Source organism: Solanum tuberosum, unplaced genomic scaffold (assembly GCF_000226075.1).
Source record: "Solanum tuberosum cultivar DM 1-3 516 R44 unplaced genomic scaffold, SolTub_3.0 scf00068, whole genome shotgun sequence".
NCBI lineage: Eukaryota > Viridiplantae > Streptophyta > Magnoliopsida > Solanales > Solanaceae > Solanum > Solanum tuberosum.
In genome coordinates this window covers 1156046-1176613 of record NW_006238994.1, presented here as the reverse complement: position 1 = coordinate 1176613, position 20568 = coordinate 1156046, and the positions used below count along the sequence as shown (strand labels likewise).

Genomic DNA, 20568 nt, shown 5'->3' with positions numbered 1-20568 from the left:
AAAACGAAAAGTACTGCTCTGATACCACTTGTTGGAATGTATGAGTCCACTAGTCTAGATGGGATCAGGTCCTCAACACAGTTACAATAACAGAAAATAAACAAAGTGCTGAAAGTAAAGATTGCACAACAACTTTACGTGGAAACCTCCTTGCTCAAGGGAGTAAAACCACGACCTGGCCTGCCAGGACTTTTCAAACTTCTTTCACTAATCTTCTCCAAGCAAAAGTAAAAGCAAGTTTACAAACCGAGATTAGACTACTAATCCCAACTCTAAGCAATACCTCCTATTACTTAGATGAGCCAGAACAGATACAACACTGCCCACTAAGCTATCACCCTTAGATAACTTAGACTTTGCTAAGCGGATACAACACCGCCCACTATACTAATCCTAACCGATTAATATAGATTTTTAGAGTAAGAACCTAAGTTACCTTTAACCTAGTTCTTACAATGATTCAAACAGATTTGAAACGTTTCTTTCACAAAATGAATCCTACAATGTAAGCACTATTACAAGCAAACAAAGTAACAGCTGGTACAAGAAGCTTTTGAAGTAATCAATCAGATTCCTTGTTGTTCTTGAAGCTCTTGAAGTAATTGATCAGATCCCTTGATGTTCTTGAAGCTTTAAATATTTCTCTCTTTGAATGAATGAGTAATATTGTTGTATTTTGTTTAGTATATACCATAAAAAGTTATTACCAAACGTACAAGCAACCTCCTAGCTTCTGATTGGTGAAGTACTCTGCAGCTTCTGACGCAGACAGCTTTTACAGCTGTACAGCACTTTGACACTGGACGAGCATACTCTGCAGAAGACCAGGTCCCTGCACTTGTGAGGAGATCATCAAAACACCAAAAGGCATAAGCTCTTATCAACATTCAACTAGCCAAGATGGCAACTCAAGTCTCAAAACATAAACTAATAACAAAATAGTGACAAATGATCTAACTAACTGTCTATCTATGAAGCCTCTAAAACTGGGAGGGATGTCGGGACAAGACCCCCGATCATCCTAACAACTGAAAACTACTAAAGCAATGTAAATAGGGAATCCTCCAGAAGCAAGGAGGCTCACCAACTGACTCTGAGATGCTTAACTGGATCAACAAGGCACTGGATGTTGATCCCGATTTCATGTATCTGTATCATGAAACGATGCAGGCCAAAAGGTATCAGTACATTGAATGTATGAGCATGCGAGGGGAAACTAAACATGACATAAGCTTGAAAGGAATCTAAAAAGAACACTTAAAACAGTAGGTGACAACTCAATGTGTTAAAGAAATATAATAACAACTCAGATTACATATAAAGTAATATAATATTGTGTGAGTTTCTCAAACCCACAACCATCACTATAAGCTAATGCGATGATACATCGCCTCGTCCATGCTGCCAGAACTGTCCTATAACTTTCCATGATATAGAACGCCTCAACTAAGTGGATCCACTAATCTATGCTACAAAGCATTAAGGAATCATCTAAAAAGTATGACCCTTTCTACCCACGATAACTACATGATTTATGGAGACTTTGAGTTATTATAAACGCGTTCCCATATTGGAGCTCAATACTACTCCCAAAATATACTCATCTCATATATTTTAAAAACAAAACTCTTTTTGTGATTTGAGGTAATTACTCAAAAACTAGCTTAAAAGCTCTCTTGAAAATAAGTGTTTCCTTTCTTGTTTAAATGTGAGAACGCTTTAACTCTTGGGAATACTTAGTTCCCGTATAAACTTTTGAAAAAATGAACTTTAATCTTACTCTTTACTCATCTCAAAACTCAAGCCATAAAACAAAGTCAAAACATTTGTAAAAGACTTTTGAAAAACTCTATGAACTTCTCTTAACTCGACTCTTTACTTTTCTTGAATGGAATTATGGATTCAAGGCTCATGATCTCATGGTTATGAATGATTTTATGATGTTTAGACGTACCATAGAGTGTAGAAATCAACTAGCAAACTTAGGTACGTTGCTAGAAAACTCAAACGGAAAGAAGTGGGAAAATATGGAAGACCTGGCGTCCCTGGCGCTCTGAGTGGCGCGGGGCGCCAGAGGGTAAACTTCAGACACTGGCTTGGGGTGCACTAGCTTGCGCAGCTCCCCAGAGGCCAAACTTCAGCGCCTGATGTGGGGCGCTCTGAGTGGCGCGGCGCCCCACCCCTTTTCCCAAATTTTTGATGATTTTTCTTAATCGTTTTTCAACTCTAAACCCTCTAGATTCAATTGGTTCTTTTCACAAACACTTAGATTCGACTACATAACCAAAATATGTAAAAATCTACTCAAAACAACACCTAATCTCATGAATCAAACTCAAGAAACTTCTCAACAACTTCAACAACAAGAACCCACAAGAACTTAAACAAATTTCATCAAGAACTCGTAATCTTTTCTTTCAACAATACAATTACACTGAATTGAATCATGATTGACAAGTGGGTGAACTGAACCAACGCTATGTGATCTCACATACCTCGTATGGATCAACCCTTGGCGAAATTAACAAGCTTAGCTTCAAGAACGTGACGAATCCTTGCTTCTTCTCCTCCTTTCTCCTCTTCTTTTCTCTTCTCTCTTAATTTTCTAAAGCGTAAATTGAATCACATCAGTTGAGACCCCAACTTAATTACCAAAAATGAATTTAATTGATTGGGTAGTGAAAAGACCAAAATACCCTTCAAAAAATCGGTTTTGACTTTCCTTAACTAGATAACCCAACTTTGAATGGTCATATCTCCCTCATACGAACTCAGAATTGAGCAAACTTGGCGGTGTTTGAAATATAATTCAAAGATCTTTCCTAAGGTATCTTGTAGAACACCTAACTCATCCTGAGCTAGCAGTTATTGTCATTTGAATTTGACAAAAAACGCATCTTTAGCTTAATTGTCAAACTTTCCAAATTTGATTATTTCCAAAAACGGTTTCTTCCAAATTCTAGATCTTTCAAATAGTGAGGTGTTACAATATCTCCTCCTTGGGAACATTCGTCCTCGAATGAGATTACTCTTAGTAAGCTAAGGGCATAACATCAAATATTCAGTTCAGACACCAAACAAGCAAATCTAACATATCAAGCATATCAATTAAAGAGTACTAAGAAGAGAATTAGTACCTTGATCTGGAATTTCTCCAGGCTCAAAGAGATGTGGATATCTCTTATTCATATCCTCCTCGTCTTCCCAAGTAGCTTCCTTCATAAACTGATTTATCCAAAGAACTTTGACTGATGCTACTTCCTTGGTTCTCAACTTGCAAACCTAACGGTCTAGAATCTGAACAGGGATCTCCTTATAAGACAAGTTATTCTGGATACCAATATTTTTAGTTGGTATGATAAGTGAAGGATCTCCCATGCACTTCTTCAACATCGAAATATGAAATATCGAATGAACTGTTGTTAATTCTTGTGGTAGCTCCAACTAATAAGCTACATTACCAATCCTTTTGGATATTCTCTAAGGGCCAATATATCAGGGACTGAGCTTCCCCTTCTTACCAAAGCTCATAATACCCATCATAGGTGAAACTTTCAAGTATACCCAATCATTTACTTCAAACTCTAACTCCCTTCTCCAAACATCAGTGTATGATTTTTGAGGACTCTGCGCTATTTTCAACCTCTCTTGAATAACTTTCACTTTCTCCATAGCTTGATGAACTAAGTCTCCAGCTTCACCAACCTCACACCATCCAATTGGAGATCTGCATCTTCTCCCATAAAGAGCTTCATACGGAGCCATCTGGATGCTAGAGTGGTAACTATTGTTATAAGAAAACTCAATGGGAGGTAGGTGATCATCCTAATTACCCTTGAAATCAATCACACAGGCCCTCAACATATCTTCTAAGGTCTCAATAGTGTGTTGCGCTTGACTATATGTCTGAGGATGAAAAGCAGTACACAACTTCACTTTCGAACCCAAACCTTTCTGGAAAGACTTCCAAAACTTAGTAAACTAGACACCTCTATCTGAAATAATTGAAACTGGAACTCCATGAAGTCTAACCACCTCTTGAAGATACAACATGGCATAATCCTCTGCTGAATGGGTAGTCTTTATCGGCAAAAAGTGGGCTAATTTTGTCATTCTATCAACAATCACCCAAATAGAATCATGTTGCATGCGAGACCGTGGCAACCCAGTAATGAAGTCCATATTGATCATCTCCTACTTCCATTCCAAAATCTCTATATTCTGAACCATACCACCGAACCTTTGATGCTCTACCTTAACTTGTTGGCAATTCAGACACTTAGCAACAAACTCTGCAATGCCCTTCTTCATACTACTCCACCAATAAATTTCTCTCAAGTCACGATGAATCTTTGTGGAACCCGAATGAATGGAATATCAGGAACTATGAGCTTCCTTCATGATCCTCTCTTGGAGTTCATCCAACCTTGGTGTTGCTCCCAATTGCACACGCAAGTGTACGTGGTCACGCAAGTAATATAGTGGCTTTTAAAAGAACCAGATTATCGAACACAAAAGACTTGTCAATTAACTATTTTTACTAAATTATACTGGCCTAATTATTTATTTAAGAGTGTCAAAAGAAAAGAATGCAGGAATAAAATTATAAGATTACTTACAATAGTTGGAAAATCTCAGGGCTATAGCATGTTTGGATTTCATGTATCATATTTTAGGCAAAGAATTAATTTTAGTTGTCAAGTTACTGATTTATAGGGTTAATTGTATGTTCGGGATACACACCTCTAGTCGCCTACTCCAGTTAGCTATCTAACTACAACGTTGAGTGGGGACAAAATAGACTAACTGGCGAGCACTTATATTTCATTATATTTCGTAACCAAGCAAGTTGTTTGTCCGGGAGTCACTCTTAAACACAAATCACCTCAATCAAATGGGTCGATCGAGCTCTCTATATTCTCTGGTCTAACTAATCCCTCCTCTCTCGATTTTAAGATTAGACAATATATTATCTCTAGATAGCCAGTCAAGAAATACTAAAACAAGAATATAGAAGTAACTTATAATGACAACCAAAAATTAATTCAAAAACCTTAAATATTCAACATTCGATTCGTAGCTACAGCCCCAGAACAAGGGCTTTAGCTACTAATCTCTAAGAAAATAAGAAGAAGAAGAAGAAAAGAATTCTAAAAAGTATTGACAACTTTATACTTTGATAGCCTGGTCTTCACCTCTGCCTAATCTCCAAAATAATTATTTTTATGGACTATTCATAGATGTAGAAACCCCAAATAAAATAACTGAGTCCAAAATAAATTGGAAACCAAATCCAAGCGGAATTAGAATTTCTATTTCACGCAGGACAGTAACCGCCTCACAAATCTGCCGCTAATGTTGCATTTAACTGCTGCCACATGGTAGCAAGGATTCTTGGATTTTCGCTATTTGTTACAACTAACTGCAATTAATATATTTATATATTATAATATTGAATTTAATCTATTAAGTTGTATGCTTGATTTCCTTCTTCAATCTTCCATCTTTTGTTCGTTTTAGCTCTAAACTTCTTCATTTTTCCATCAATTTAATCCTACAAAAAAAATACCATTAAGCACAATCCATAAATTTCATGCTCAAAAAGGACAAAATAAATAATAAATGTGAGGCATATAATGATTAAAAATATGTATTTTTGACCTCACATCACTTGCTACACACAACCTACCTTGATACCTCAATACGCCATCTCCCCCTTGTTCAAAAGCCATTACTTTTCCTTATGAACATTTGTCTTCAATTCAAGCAAAATAGGATCTTAGACTTGCTTTTCTTTCACTTCTAACACTAATGAAGATTCAGCCCCATCCATCACAACTACTCCTCCTTCTGTGGAATCCATCAGTCGAACTTCTAATCGTGCAAGTCTATGCACATCTTTTGCTAACTCTTGATTACCTTCCTCAAAATGGGTGGTACTACCCATAGACAATCTACTCAAGGGATCAACAACAATGTTAGCCTTTCCTAGGTGATAAAGAATACTCATGTCATAATCCTTGAGTAACTCTAACCACCTAATGTGTCTGAGATTAAGCTCTTTCTGACTAAACACATACGTAAGACTCCTGTGATCGGTGAACACATCCACATGAACACCAAAGAGATAATGATGCCATATTTTCAAAGCAAATACTACGGCAGCCAACTCTAGATCATGGGTTGGATAATTCTTCTCGTGAACTTTCAGCTGCCTGGAGGTATAAGCTATAACTTTACCATTCTACACTAACACACAACCCAAACCAACTCTGGAAGCATCACAATACACAACAAAGCCTTGAGTACCTTCTGGTAAGGTGAATACTGGGGCAGTAGTCAATCGCCTTTTCAATTCTTGAAAGCTTTTCTCACAAGCTTCAGACCATTGAAACTTCACTGTTTTCTGAGTCAACTTGGTCAAAGGGTACAAAATAGATGAGAACCCCTCTACGAACCTTTTATAATATCAAGCCAACCCCAAGAAACTCCTAATATCAGTTGGAGATGTGGTCCTAGGCCAATTCTGCACTACCTCTATTTTCTGAGTGTCAATTCTAATCCCATCACCAAAAACAATGTGACCCAAGAATGTCACAGACTTAAGCCAAAACTCACATTTAGAGAACTTAGCATACAACTCCCTATCCTTTAGAGTTTGGAGGACAATTCTGAGATGGCTAGCATGATCTTTCTCATTCCTCGAATATATTATAATGTCATTAATGAACACGATAATAAACATATCTAAATAGGGCTTGAATACTCTATTCATAAGGTCCATAAATGTTGCAAGCGCATTAGTCAAATCGAACGACATGACCAGAAACTCATAATGACCATAACGGGTCCTGAAAGTTGTCTTTGGAATATCACATTCCCTTACTCTAAACTGATGGTAGCCAGATCTGAGGTCTATCTTAGAGAAACAAGTAGCACCATAAAGCTGATCGAAAAGATCATCAATTCTCCGAAGAGGATACTTATTCTTGGTAGTAACCTTGTTCAACTAACGGTAATCTATACACATTCTAAGGGAACCGTCTTTCTTCCTCACAAATAAGATCGGAGTGCCCCAAGGTGAGACATTTGGTCGAATAAAACCCTCGTCAACGAGATCTTTCTACTACTCTTTTAACTCTTTTAACTCTAATGGTTCCATTTTATATGGCGGAATAGATATACGACGAGTATCAAGAAGAATATCTATACCGAAGTCTATTTCTCTCACAGGAGGGACTCCGGGTAGATCATCAGGAAAGACGTCTGGAAACTCACTCACAACTAGAACTGACTCAAGAGGAGGTGTCTCAACACTAGAATTATTAACTCGGACTAAGTGATAGACACAACCCTTGAAAACTAACTGTCTCTCCTTAAGGCACGAAATAAAATGACCCTTAGGCAATGTTGAACTACTACTCAACTCTATAACTGGCTCATTAGGAAACTGGAACTTGACAACTCGAGTTCTACAATCAATGGAGGCATAACATGCATGAAGCCAGTTCATACCTAGAATAACATCAAAATCAACCATGTTTAACTCAACTAAATCATCCATGGTGTTTTTTTCTGATTGACGAAAATGGTACAATCACGATAGACTCTTTCAGCTAGAATAGACTCCCCAACAAGTGTAGAAACACAAAAGGGATCACAAAGTTTCTCAAGAAGAACATCAAAATTCATTGCAACATAAGGAGTCACAAAAGATAAACTTGCTCATGGGTCTAGGAATGCATAAACATCAAGAGTAAAGACTTTGATCATACAAGTGACAACATCTGCCGAATCCTCTTGCTCTTAGCGGCTAGTGATACCATATAGGCGGTTTTATCCTCCGCCAGTACCTGATGTAGCTCTTCTAGGTGCAGCCCTGTCTGGTGGAGCAACTGATAAAGACTGGGCTCTGTTGACTTGATTCCCATTACCTTGTCGGTTCTTAGGGCACTCTTTCATGAAGTGACCCTCTTGACCACACTTGAAAATACCAGTGGAGACATCACAACACTTAACCGGGTGGTTCCTACTACACTTAGCACATGCAGAAGCCCAGTTACCTCATTGTGCCACACTACCTTGAGACTGTGCAAGTCTAACTCTAAAGTGTTGTGAATTCTGACTATTGTACTCACATTTGTTTCTTAGTGCAGGTGCACTAGCAGATGATGGAGCAGGTCCCTTTTTCTTTTATTGAAAGGAAGAACTATTCACATTACTCATTTGGTGCCCGTACTCATTCCATGTCTTAGCTTTCTTGTTTCTAAACTATTTCATATTCCTCAGCTTCTCTTCTTCAACCTGCTGCACATATACCATAAGGCTCGCGATGTCTATGTTCCCTATTAGCATAGCTGCCTTGCCCTCTTTACTTAACAGACGAGACAACTCAACAACAAATAGACTCACTTTGCTCCTCATATCCGCAACCATATCGGGAAAATTGGGTGAACTTCAAACTATACTCATGAACACTTAGTGAATCCTGCTTAAGGGTAAGGAATTCTCACACATTGGCTTCTCTCATTTCACGGGGAAGAAACACCCCAAGAAAACACTCTCGCACATAGCCCAACTCAAAATCGGTGCATCTTCAGCCATACTTTTCTTCCACTGGTCAAACCAAGTCCTAGCAACACTCTTCAGTTGATATGCAGCTAGTTCCACTCACTCAGCATCAGCAACGTGCATAACCTCAAACACATTTTGCAGTTTCTTAACAAAATTTTCCGGATCCTCAGTAGTGCTTGAACCAGTGAAGTTTGGAGGATTCATCCTCAAGAACTCGTGGATCCTTGAAGTATCAACCTCTTCCTGTCGAGCCCCTCTTTGATGCCCAACTTGGTTAGTCACTACTTGACTTAGCATTCGGATTGCTTCTTGAAATTTAGCATTTGTGACCTCTCCTTGGGGTTGCACTTCTGGTTCGTTAGGTACCCTTTGCTCCTCAACGTTCCTTCTAGCAAAACGACCTCGGACAGCTCTTCATAGAGGCATAATCAACTGAAAGACACACACAAGCACGATTTATAAAGAAACTTTATAGAGATAAACTCTATCGAAAGAAATGAGCATGAAAGAAGTAAAGGAATTTCCTAAATGTTGCAGCCTTCTAATTATAGATGTGGCTTGCTTCACATTGATAACCATGACTCTACAGACACGACTTTATAGACTCATTAGGACTCTTGAACTATGTTCTCTGATACCAAGTTTGTCACGCCCCGAGCCTACACCCTGGGCGGGACAGGCACTCGAGAAGCATTGATGGCCCCAAGTGAACCCTTGGTCTGGCTTACTTACTCAGCGGAAGACTTAAACACAAGAAAATAGTATCAAATGATGAACTCATAAAATAAACTTAGAATGTCTTAAAAGAACATTTAACTATCCAAGATGGCAACTCACGTATCAAAACATAAGCCAATAACAAATAGTGACAAATGATCTAACTAACTATCTATCTATGAACCCTCTAAAAACTGGGAAGGATGTCAGGACAAGACCCCCAATCATCCTAACAAACTGAAAACTACTAAAGCAATGTAAATAGGGAATCCTCCAGAAGTAAGGAGGATCACCAACTGACTCTGAGATGCTCAACTGGATCAACGAGGCACTGGATTTTGATCGTGATTTCCTGTATCTTCATCATAAAGCGATGTAGGACAAAAGGCATCAGTACATTGAATGTACGAGCATGCGAGGGGAAAACTAAATATGACATAAGCTTGAAAGGAATCTAAAAAGAACACTTACCTTAGCTTTACTCAATTCATGAATATTAAACTCAAATGCAAAGTAAAATAACAATAAAGGTGTAGTTAATACAAAGCATTTAAAACAGTTGGTGACAACTCAATGTGTTAAAGAAATACAATAACAACTCAGATTACATATAAAGTAATATAATACTATAGGAGTTTCTCTAACCGACAACCATCACTATGAGATAATGTGATGATACAACGTCTCGCCCACGCTGCCTAGACTATCCTATAACTTGCTATGATATAGAACACCTCAACTAAGTGGATTCACTAGTCTATGCTAAATAGCATTAATGAATCATCTAAAAAGTATGACTCTTTCTACCCACGATGGCTACATGGTTTATGGAGACTTGATTTATTATGAACTCGTCCCCATATAAGTGCTCAATACTACTCCCAAAATATACTCAACGCATATGTTTTAAAAACAAAACTCTTTTTTTGTGATTTGAGGTGCTTACTCAGAAACTAGATTAAAAGCTCTCTTGGAAATTGGTGTTTCCTTTCTTGTTTAAATGTAAGAACGTTTTAACTCTTGGGAATACTTAGTTCCCGTATAATCTTTTGAAGAAATGAACTTTACTCTTACTCTTTACTCATCTCAAAACTCAAGCCTTAAAACAAAGTCAAAACATTTGTAAAAGACTTTTGGGAGACTCTATGAACTTCTCTTAACTCGACTCTTAACTTTCCTTGAATTGAATTATGGATTCAAGGCTCATGATCTCATGGTTATGGATGATTTCATGATGTTTAGACGTACCTTAGAGTATAGAAATCAGCTAGAAAACTTATGTACGTTGCTAGGGAACACAAACGGAAAGAAGTGGGAAAAGTTTGAAGACCTGGTATCTCTGGCGCTCTGAGTGGCGCGGGACGCCAGAGGGTAAACTTCAGACACTGGCTTGGGGTGCACTGGCTGGTGCGGCTCCCTAGAGGACAAACTTTAGCGCATGATGTGGGGCGCTCTGAGTGGCGCGGTGCCCCACCCTTTCCCAGATTTTTGACGATTTTTCTTGGTTGTGTTTCAACTCTAAACCCTTTAGATTCAATTGACTCTTTTCTCAAACATTTAGGTTCGACTACATAACCAAAATATGTAAGAATCTACTTAAAACAACACGTAATATAATGAATCAAACTAAAGAAACTTCTCAATAACTTCAACAACAAGAACCCACAAGAACTTAAACAAATTTCATCAAGACTCATATCTTTTCTTTCAAGAACACAATTTTGCTGAATTGAATCATGATTGGTACGTGGGTGAACTAACCCAACGCTATGTGATCTCACATACCTCGTAGGGATCAACCCTTGGAGAAATTCACAAGCTTAACTTCAAGAACGTGACAAATCCTTGCTACTTCTTCTCCTCCTTTCTCCTTTCTCCTTTTATTTTCTCTTCTCTCAAAACCCTAACTTAATTTGTAAAGCGTAAACTGAATCCCATCAGTTGAGACCCCAACTTAATTACCAAAAACGAATTTAATTAATTGGGTAGTGAAAAGACCAAAATACCCTTCAAAAATCCGGTTTTGACTTTCCTTAACTAGACAGCCCAACTTTGAATATCCATATCTCCTTCATACTAACTCGGAATTGAGCAAACTTGGTGGCGTTGGAAAGATAATTCAAAGATCTTTCCTACGGTATCTTGTATCACACCTAACTCATCCTGAGCTACGAGTTATGGTCGTTTGAAGTTGACCAAAACTCATCCTTGGCTTAATTGTCAAACTTTCCAAATTTGATTATTTCCAAAAACGGTTTCTTCCAAATTCTAGTTCTTTCTACTTCTTTCAAATAGCGAGGTGTTACATTTTCTTCATTTTCTTTTGTGGAGTGCATCAAGTGTACCATCGACTTTGATTACCCCTCAGCTCTAGCTAGTCTCCAGCACATCAAATTTCAGGGTGAGTTATTCCCTCTAGCTCGTTCTGGATTATCTCAGTCATGGCATGATGTCCTTAAATTTCGGTCATAGACTATCCTAATTATTTATTTTGGTGTCTTTAATACTCTTAGACTTGGTATTTTGAGAATAGATGTCCTTGATGTGATGTCTTTCAAATTTTGGGATAATATGTAATAGACTCTAGAGGTTTCTTTTATTGGTTACTTTAAAAAGTTTTGAGCTTCTGCATTATGGTTGATTTCCGTAAGTTGAACAATTGATATAAGTTGAGGTTGAATTCGTTGGTTCGCTCACCTAGGAGGTTAAGTGTGGGTGCCACTCATGACTCGTTTTTGGTCGTGACAAATCCAAATTGTGAAAAATGGACCATTGAACCATTGCTTTATCATCCTTGATAGATCTATATATTCTAATTGTATCACACGGTAATTGAGCAGTAGTATTTTCACAGGAACACTGCATGTTCCTCTTTGATGCCACCATAGTATATATTATATACTCTAATGGTATCAATAAATAATTGAGTAGTGTTTTCACTGAAACACTGTTTCTTTCTCTTTGATATTATCATAATATATTAATCCGTTTTAGTAATTAAAAATAGGGGGAATGAAAGTACGGGAGTAGCCGCTTGTAAATAGTTTTTCTTTTTGAGGTAACAAGTGTACTTTTCCCAATAATTTAACTATGATACATTGAAAAATATGCATATAAAATATTAGTAAAGTAATAATTCTAATAATGAAACTAATGATAATCATTGTAATTTAAAGAAACGATTAGAACGATATTAATTATATTAAGATGATCATGAAATGAAGTAACAGTGATAACTGATGATTGTCGAGATTATAATAACAAAATATCAATAATAAGAGTAAAAATGAAAAATAGTGTTATTGAAGGACCACGAGGGACCTTACGAAAAGCGCCGGCCACATGACAGTCAACACCATCGGTGGGAGCCTCCCACCGGAGGATTTCCCACCTCTAACTAAAACAATCATCACGGAAAACCAAACCACCCATCCAGATCCAAACAAGATCCAATATGTCAACCTGCTTAAACCCAAAATTGTAATGCATCAAATCCCAGTGATACCGACTAAACCAGTGATAATTCTACAAGGGGAACCAAGCATTACATGGAAGACGTCCGAAGTTAGATTGCTAATCATGAAGGAAAACCTGCAATTTGCAATTATAGGGAAATTTTCGTATGGCAAACCAGATATTGCAGAACTGAGGAAGGCGATCCCGAGTCAGTGTGGTATCAAAGGTGATTGCTCGATAGGAGTTCTGGATACAAGGCACATACTGATCAGACTTACAATGATCGAGGATTATGTGCATGTTTTATCGTCAGCAGCGTTTTATATTAATGTGAAGGAGAATTACTGGCAAATGCGTACCCTTAAATGGGATCCATGGTTCGAACCTGATGTAGAAACAACGATTGGAGTGGCATGGATATCATTCCCAGATCTACCACCAAATTTTTTTGCTAAGGAGGCTATCTTCTCAATAGCAAGTGCAGTACGCAGACCCCTAACAGTGGACATGGCAACAAAGAATTAGACAAGACCAAGTTGTGCTAGAGTAAAAGTTGAGGTGGATTTGACTGCAAAGTTACCCCAGAGAGTAAAAATCAATGAAGAAGATGATGTTACAGGAGTGACAAAATCCAAGTGGATTAAAGTGCAATATGATCACATGCCTAAATATTGCAAAGAATGTTGTTTACAAGGCCATGACGAACAAAGTTGCTGGACAATTCACCCAGAGTTGTATGAAGTAAAGAGTGAAGAAGTAAGGCAACATGAAAGACAAGATAGCATGCAAAACAGGATGGGTACTGCAGCAGATCAAAGAAGAACATTAACTAGTGGGAAAGTGGTAGGAAACAGGCAAAATAGACAAGAATGGATGGTAAGGAGAAGGAATAAGTACAAGAGGGACAAATACGGGCATATAGAAGGGGAGATCGACTATCAGGATAAAAATAATTTTGAAGCACTAAGGGACACAGAAGTAATAGATATAGAAAATAACAATGAAGATACAAGGGAAAAAGACAGTACTAAAGAGTGGGTGAACAAAACATTTGTCCACAAGGAGAAAAACGACAAAGGGGAAATGAAGGAGATTCACAAAGAGGACATGGGTAAGAAAATTGAGGCAGAGGGTAAGCAAGGAATGCAAGTGAAAGAAGCAGATAAAGAAAAGGCGGAAGAAAAGCTAATGGAGGGAAGTGGAGATATTGAAATCAATGAAGGTACTATAGTGGTGGCAGAAGTGAGTATTGAGGAAATATTACCACTGGCTTTTCAAATGGAAGATGAACAGGGGAGAGAAGAAGGAAAGAAGGAATTACAGCAGCTTTCAGAACAAAGTGTAAGGGAAGTAGAGAAGGACGACTTATCCCAAAATATAAGTCAAATGGCAGTGGAAGGTGATTTATCGCCTAAACATACAGGGAAGCTCAAAGGAAAATATACAAAACAAAGGGAACAAAGTGAAGAAAATCTTTCAAAGGCTCAAGCAGCATCTAGACAATCGAAGAGAACGATTGTCAAAAATTCCAAATATCAATGAAGGCTTTAATATGGAATATTAGGTCAGTAAACACTCAAAAAGCGTTTACAAGACTTATAAATCTCCATAAGAGATATCAATTTTATTTCATTGGATTAATGGAACCTTTTGAAGATAATCAAGGACTAGAGGAGTTTACAAGAAGATTGGGTAAGAAACAGGCAGTAGCTAGTACTAATGGCAAGATATGGGCTTTTATTGATGAGATTATGGAAATCGAACTGATTAGAGATGAAGAGCAGATGTTAACTGTCAAATTGAAGAATCAAGGATTGGGCATTGAAGTTCTAATATCTTTGGTATATGCTAAATGCACACAACTAGAAAGACTACAACTGTGGGAGTCGATGTATGAGATGGCAAATAATAGCACGATACCATGGATGGTAGGAGGCGATTTTAATGTTATTAGCAATGAAGAGGAAAAACTAAGGGGAAGACCAGTGACAGACTCAGAAAGTAGAGACTTTAACCACTGTATAAACATGTGCAACTTGGAGGATAAGGGATTCAAAGGAAGCAAGTACACGTGGTGGAATGGTAGAACTGATGAAGAATGCATTTTTAAAAGACTGGATAGAGTGTTGTGTAACGATAAATTACATAATATATTTCCAGTAGTAGAAATTGAACACCTCATAAGGAGTGGGTCCGATCATACGCCATTATTGATCTCATTCAAAGTGACCAACGAGAGAGTTAGTAAACCATTCAGATTTTTGAATTTCTGGATACAGGAAGAATCTTTCAAGGGAGTAGTGCAAGACCATTGGAAAGCGGACTTTGAAGGGGATCCGTTTAGTGTATTTCATCATAAACTAAAAAGGGTCAAGCGAGCATTAACGCAGTGGAGTAAAGAGACCTTTGGCAACATTTTTCAAGAGATAGCTACTTTAGAAGAGATCATTAAAGTAAAAAAGATAATATTTGAAGCAAATCCAACAGGATTAAATCGGGAAACGCTACATAAAGCACAGGCAGCATTAAAAAAACAACTTCATAGAGAAGAAGAATTCTGGAAACAAAAAGCTGGAATGGAGTGGTTTAAGGATGGAGAGAGAAATACAAATTTTTTCCATACCATTGTGAAAGGTAGAAGAAATAGGCTGCATGTAAACAGAATTCAAAGTGAGGAAGGGGAGTGGATAGAGGATCAAGAGGATATAGCAGGAGCAGCAGTGGAATTTTATACCAAACAATTCAAAATGCTAGAGGCCAGTGGAGATTATGAAATGCTGAATGAACTACCACAAGTAGTAAGTGGAGATAGGAATGAGGAGATGCAGAGAGTGCCAACGATAGAAGAGGTCAAAAAAGCGGTTATGGGGCTAAATCAAAATAGTGCAGGAGGACCAGATGGGATGACAGGGGCCTTCTATCAAAGTACTTGGGAAATCATTGGGAATGACATTCATAAAATGACTATAGCTTTTTTCTGTGGAGCTGAACTACCTAGGTACATCACACACACAAATCTAGTCCTTATTCCAAAGAAGATGTTGTTTAGTACATTTTCAGATTTGAGGCCTATTTCTCTGAGTAATTTTGTGAACAAAATTTTTTCATGAATTATCCATGAGAGAATTAAAGAAGTACTCCCTCAAATCATCTCTCCGGAACAAGCAGGATTTGTACAAGGGAGAAGTATAGCAGAGAATGTATTACTGGTTCAAGAAATAATTTCAGAAATAAGAAAAAGGGGAACACCACCTAATTTAGTTATTAAGTTGGATATGATGAAAGCTTATGACAGAGTTGAGTGGCTTTTTCTAACAAAGGTGATGAGGAGACTGGGATTTGGGGATAGAATAATTGATATGGTGTTTAGACTGATTAGCAACAACTGGTACTCAGTTTTGCTAAATGGACAGCCGAAAGGTTTTTTCAAATCCTCAAGAGGTCTCAAACAGGGTGACCCTTTATCACCCACTCTTTTTATATTGGCAGCAGAAGTGATGTCTAGAGCCCTAAACGCCCTAATGATAAAGAAAGAGTTTAAAAGATTTGGTATGCCAAGAGGAAGCTTGAAGCTAAATCATTTAGCGTTTGCGGACGATATGATCATATTATGTAAAGCGGAGGTAGGCACAATGAAAATGGTCAGCGAAACATTGCAGAAGTATGAAGAGATATCTGGACAAAAGGTGAATAAAGACAAAAGTGCAATCTACTTGCACCATAGTGTCAACAGAGGAGAATCAGTGGTAGCAGAAGTAGCAACAGGAATCCTAAGGAAAGAATTTCCTTTTACGTATTTAGGCTGCCCTATCTTTTACAAGAGAAAGCAAAAAACGTACTATAAACAGTTGATTCAAAGGATAGGAGCTAAAATACAAGGATGGAAAGGTAAGTTATTATCTTATGGGGGACGAGCAGTTCTAATTAAACATGTACTACAGAGTATTCCTATACATTGTTTATCAGTCATGAATCCTCCCAGCAATGTCTTAACTGATGTGCAAAAAATGATGGCTCAATTCTTTTGGAGTAGTTGCGTAGGAGGAAGAGGCAGACATTGGAGTAAATGGGGAAACCTATGTCTACCAGAGCAGGAAGGAGGGATAGGTTTTAGACTAATGCATGATATTTCAATGGCTTTGTTTTGTAAGCTTTGGTGGAATTATAGAACAAAGAAGTCTTTATAGAGTGAATACATGAGAAACAAATATTGCAAGTCAAAGAATCAGAATCTGGTCATGTGGAAAGTAGGAGGAGGAGGTTCACAAGTGTGGAAGAAAATGCTACAAGCAAGAGATCTAATCAGCATCAAATACTCTGGCAAACTAAGAATGGATCAGCTTCACTATGGCACGATAACTGGACAGGACTGGGGGACCTGTATACAATTACGGGGGAAAACTTTGCATGGGATGAAAGGTATGAAGTAGTTAGGGATCTAACAAAAAATGGGGAATGGGATATGGATTTATTGAATGAAACACTGCCAGCAGAATATGTTGAACACATCATAAGCCAAACCAAGCCCCCTAAAGGTAACACAGATGACAAACCTTGTTGGATGTTAGATACGAGGGGTGTTTTCTCAGTCAAAAAAGCATGGAACTAAATAAGGCACAAGGAGGAACCAAATATAATACATAGGTGGATTTAGACTAAGGGGACTCCTTTCAAAGTAGCCTTTATGATGTGGAGGTTGTGGAAGTTCAAAATCCCTATGGATGATAGGCTGAGAAGGTGGGGCCTTGAAGGACCTTCAAGATGCTGGTGTTGTGATAAACCTGATCAAGAAACACTATCACATGTGTTTCGAAAATCAGAAATTGCTAACAGGACTTGGTCCTACTTTTGTTCTTTTTGCAGGTCTAAACATTACAGGATTGCAACTAAGGGAAGTTATAATGTTATGGTGGGGGTGCAAACATTAAGACAGATATGAGACCTTATTATAGAGCTATTCCATGATTTATAATTTGGGAACTGTGGAAAAGAAGGAACAAACAGAAGCATGAAGGAAAAAGCACTTCACTTCCCAGAATAATTCACAATGTGACCAGGCACTTGAATATGTTAGCTAAAGTGAAGAGGCCTACCATGAGAGGAGGAAGCTGGCCAGAAATACTTAAGGAACTAGAGGAATATAAGCCTAAAATTAAGGTCGTTCAGGTTAAATGGGAATGCCCACCGGCTGGATGGATCAAATATAACACGGATGGTGCAGCTAAAGGATGTTATGGATTGAGTTCATATGCCTACTGTCTAAGAGATGAGAATGGAGACATTATATTTGCAGAAGGTGCCAAGATTGAAAATACAACAAGTACTATGGCAGAAGCAGTAGCAATTTTAGAAGCCAGCAAACATTGCAAGACCTCTCAATATAATCAGGTCATTATTCAAACTGATTCTATGTTAATGTGCGAAGTGCTAAAAGGAAAATGGGTCACCCCATGGTCACTTTCAGATATTGTGGAAGAAATCAAAACATGCTTACAAGATAAACAATATACAGTTCAACACATTTTGAGGGAGGGAAATCAACTTGCTGACTACCTAGCAAACAAAGCAATAGAACAGGGGACTTGCAGATATGAAGATTTCAAAAGCCTTGAACCACACGGAAGGAGAATCTTAAACAGTGATAAAAGTCAAATCCCATATTTAAGGATATCTTCCTTAAGGAGATAATGGGGAAGGGGAGGCTACAATATAAAGTTTATTCACAATAACAGAATTTACAAAAGCCACAGAGGTGATAAAAGATGTGAAATGCTAAATAGACATGGCTATCTCAGCTAAAAACAACAAGGACTCAGCAATTTGGGGGTTACAAGGTTCAAGCGAGTGAACCTGGAGGAGACACTTATTCCCAGTTGGAAGTGGCGGAATGCAGCTTCCAAGGCACCCCAGGCGAGCACCACCTGGAGAAATGAACTGAGTTCATTGTACCGGAGAAATCAGCTATGAACAAAGATGTCAGAAGCAAAAATAAAGGGGAAGGGAGTAGAGCTGAAAAGGGCACACTTACTAACGATAGATGAAATCCAACTTTGCAAGAATCTCACAGCATAATATTAAATGATCCACAACAACAGGAGATGGAATCCTTTGATCATCCAAAGCAGAAACAAAGCAAAAATGGAAAGGGTTGGAAGGAAAGAAGAGTGGAGGCCAATTGTTTTAGGAAACCCAATATTTGAGGGATGTGTTTTACGGATGGGAATCAGATGGGCTGGATTCCTATGCCTTTATTTTGCTTTTGTTGTTTCATTAATGGATTTGGGTAATAGGTCCAAATTTGTTTTGTTTCTCTTGTAGTACTTTGCTATTTAATAAAAGGCTTTGCCGTATTTTGATTATAAAAAAATGAAAAATAGTGTTATCATATAGGAAAAAACATAATAATAGTTAAAAGTAGATAATAAATGACTAGGAAGCGCAAAGAAATAAACTAAAGAAGAGGTAGGACAAAATTGGATGTCAACAAATATGAAATTATTAACGTAATGAAATTAAATAATTTGAGCAAAATAATAAATAAGAATTTTATCTATTGTAGAGTTTTTTTAATAAAGAATAAAGAAACTTAATTAATAACCTTAAATACCTTCGTGCTTTTAAATTTAAAGTAGACGAATAGATAGGTACTATGTCATGAGTCAAAATACTGTAAAAATAAATAACACTCGTTATACCTCATTACGTAAAGTTAGGACCATAGTTGTAACTTGTATGATAGATCAAATCCTAGTTCATTGGTATAGTATTATATTTAATGAGATAAGTTTAGCAAGGAAATTAATCAATTAATTAAAAAGTTGTTATATTTCCTTTTAAAACCTAAGTTTAATAGGTAATAATTGTCGGAAATCTTATGGAAAATATACTTCATCATGAACTCATGTAGGAATTCTTTACAGCTCGAGGCATGTCAAAAGATACTATCCTTAAGGATAATTCACCTAATATGGATATATCCCACAAGATTCAACGAACTTTTCTAAAATAAAATTAAGAGTCAAAAACTAACAAAGATTCATAAAAGGAAAACTCAGCAAAATTGTAATATCATTTAAAAGGAAGAATATATATGTTTGTTTTTATCTTTTCTCTTTATCTCAGAAGATCTTTGATAATATATGCATCTACAGTAAAATCTCACTAAATTAATATTCGGTAAATTAATAATTTCTTAAAGATAAATTTTTTTTTCAATCCCAACTTGGGACAATGGAAAAAATCACTCATTTCGATAAAATATTTTTAGAAGACCCGTATATAAATATATGGTCCCATTAGTATTATAAATTAATAATTCCTTAAAACTACAAATATATCTAAAAGAATGGAAACAATCACTCTTCTTCTAACTTTTCTTATTGCATTCAAAAGTTCCGGCGTTGTTCTTTCCAACCGCGCCATAAAATTATGAAGAGTTCTAGATGTGATAAATGTTTCCTTATGCCTAACTGCTTTAAAAGGTATTGTATCATCTTTAACTTCATAATCGACATTATTTTTACTAATGGTATCCTCAATTTCTTTGAAGCCTAGACCTCTGAAAATGTATCATTTTCACCCAGATATCCAAACAGGTTATTACTTCCATTTTATTTCGATAACTGAGATCATCAATCATGAATGTTAGAATTTATTTTACATTGAATCATTTAACAAAAAAACATATTACAATGAACCATACACAAACATTGTACTTTATGTATAATGAATTTATTTTTTATGTAAATTCAATAAGTATAACACATAATATAGTGAGATGCAATGATTTTGATGTATTCATTGTACTTTATGTATAATGAA

At 37.1% G+C, this 20568-nt stretch overlaps 1 long non-coding RNA gene across 3 annotated transcripts; it reads right to left on the bottom strand.

Annotated features, from left to right (window-relative positions):
• Window positions 1–503: 503 nt before the first annotated feature.
• On the bottom strand, window positions 504–18960 carry LOC107060242 (uncharacterized). 3 transcript variants are annotated; one of them, XR_001473227.1, is made up of 3 exons: window positions 18776–18960; window positions 18598–18681; window positions 504–1149 (listed from the first exon to the last, which is right to left on the bottom strand). It is a non-coding gene; the product is annotated as an uncharacterized lncRNA (long non-coding RNA). The 3 variants fall into 3 exon arrangements; XR_001473228.1 differs by lacking the exon at window positions 504–1149 and adding an exon at window positions 5070–5554; XR_001473226.1 differs by lacking the exon at window positions 504–1149 and adding an exon at window positions 12485–12753.
• Between the last annotated feature and the right edge of the window lie 1608 nt (window positions 18961–20568).